This window comes from Hemiscyllium ocellatum, chromosome 10 (genome assembly GCF_020745735.1).
Source record: "Hemiscyllium ocellatum isolate sHemOce1 chromosome 10, sHemOce1.pat.X.cur, whole genome shotgun sequence".
In the NCBI taxonomy this organism is placed as follows: Eukaryota; Metazoa; Chordata; class Chondrichthyes; order Orectolobiformes; family Hemiscylliidae; genus Hemiscyllium; species Hemiscyllium ocellatum.
The window spans coordinates 49,574,267-49,576,738 of record NC_083410.1 but is presented as its reverse complement, the minus strand read 5'-3'; positions in this window follow the sequence as shown (position 1 = coordinate 49,576,738).

Below are 2,472 nucleotides of genomic sequence, written 5' to 3'. Positions count from 1 at the left end.
CATGTACTAATTCAAATTTTCTGAAATGGAAACCTGGCTAATCACAAGTTGGAACTAACTTATTTGCATAATATACAAGTTTTACCATCCTGCTAGTGACTGTTTATTGTGATACAAATCTGTAGTTACAAGGAATGTATAATAACTGCATCAGGACTGTGTAATCACATCATGGAACAATGATAGTCGGGAGGCATTTTGATAATACTAAGTCAAAGCAGTCACTTTAACAGTATTACATTTGAACAGTATGAGCTCCCTGCCCTTCCCCACGTCTCTTGTGTTTCCGATTTTAATGTATGCCAAATTGACCCTGAATTGATGAGATTTTGTCATGGCTGGTGCACAATCACCTTTCATTGTTACCTGTGTTTGATAACTTTGCTGGATGAATTTTGTTCCTAGCTATGCTGTGTCAAGATAACCTTACTAATGCTGTGGAGTGTTTTAACTCCAGCTTGTCTGTAGTGGTTTTACTAAATCATCTCTGATCAAAATATCGAACAATTGTCTGATAAAAGATGATTAAATAATTATTTTAAATTGCAGCATGCACTGATCCTCTCAATGACCTGACATGGTTTTACAGGTAATTGCTTGCTTCCACAAGACCATGTTTCGACACTTATGTTTCTCTTTTTTTTGCTGCAGTACTGAATTAATCCTGGCATCACCTTTCATAGAAAGTTGTTCCATTCAAATCGATATCCAGTTTGTTCAAGAACACAGCAGACTATCATGCAAGACAGCCTGATTTTATGATAGTAGTCATAGTTCGTTCTTTGCAAGCATCTGGGGCTGTCTTTATTTCAAGTTGGCTGTATTAGATTTGTGTGACAAGTGCCTTTCCTTGTGGCCAACTAGCAGAAATATAATTGAGCATATTTCAGTATGTTTAAAGTAACACTTGTGGTTTAGTCTGATGTTGAGAATTACTGTGTATACGCACACTTGCAGTTGTCTAAGAAGTATGAGGCATAGATAGGGTGGAAATTTTAAATACTACAGGGCTTAGGTTTAAGGTGAGAGGGAAAAAGGAAATATGTGAGGCAGGTTTATATTTATTTATGTCCTCCAGTTTATTCCGTTTTAAATATTCTGTGCCATGATTGCAATTCTCTGAATCGTGTTTCAAATTAGGAAGAAAATATAATCAGGAGGGCAAAAGGGGCCATGAGATAACTTTTGCAAATAGGGTTAAAGAGAATCCAGAGAGATTCTGCAAACACATTATTGGTAAAAGAGTAACTAGGGAGAGAGTACTGCTGTAGAACAGCAGGAGATCAGTCAGATACCAAACAAATCATTTATGTCCATATATACTCAGATAAAGCTATGGAAGCTAGAGAACTTGGAGAAACAAACAGCAATTTCTTGAAAAACATCCCAATATCTTAAAAGTATCCATATTACAGAAGAGGTTGTGCTGATCATCTTAAAATGCATAAAGGTGGATAAATCCCTGGGACTCGATCAGGTGTATCCTCGAATTTTGTGGGAAGCTAGGGAAGTGATTGTTGGACTCATTGCTGTGATGTTTGTATCATCGATAGCTGTGGATGAGGTGCTGGAAGACTGATTGCGATGTCATGATTTAAGGAAGATGATAAGGAAACGCCAGGGAACTATACGCCGGTGAGCCTGACATCCATGGTGAATGGGTTGTTGGAGGGATTCTGATTGACAAGCTTTACGTATTATTGGAAAGGCAAGGACTGATCAAGGATAGTCAACATGGGTTTGTGCATAGGAAATTGTGTCTCTGAACTCAATAGAATTTTTTGAAGAGGTAACAAAGAAGATTCGTGAAAGTAGAGCACTGAACATTTGCCTATATTGACTTCAGTAAGGCATTCGAGAAGGCTCAACGTGGTAGACTCATTAGCAAGGTTGGATAAAGAATGGAACTGGAAAAAGCATAGCAGGTCAAGCAGCATCAGAGGAGAAGGGGAATTGACTTTTCAGGTCAGAACCTTCCATCAGGAGTTTCATCAGCAAGGTTAGATCACCTGCAACCTAGGGATTTGGATTTAAAATTGGTAAAGGTGGTGGTGGTTTTTTTTTAACTATGACCAACGGTGTGCCATGAAGGTCAATGCTAGGTCCACTGCTTGTTGTCATTTTTATAAATGCTTTGGATGTGAATCTAAGAGCAATCGTTAGTCAGTTTGCAGATTACACCAAAATTGGTCATGCAGTGGACAGTGAGGAAGGTTATGTCAGGTACAGTGGGACCTTGATCAGATGAACTGATGTGCCAAGGAATGGCAGTTGGATTTTAATTTAGTTTAAAGGTAGGGTGTTGCATTTTGGTGAGGCAAACCAGGACTTAAAACGGTTAATGATAGGGCCCTGGGAAGTGTTGCTGAACAAAGAGACTTTAGGATGCAGGTACATAATTCCTTGAAAGTGGATTCACAGTTAGATAGGGTAGTGAAAAGGCAATTGGCACACTTGCCTTCATTGATCAGT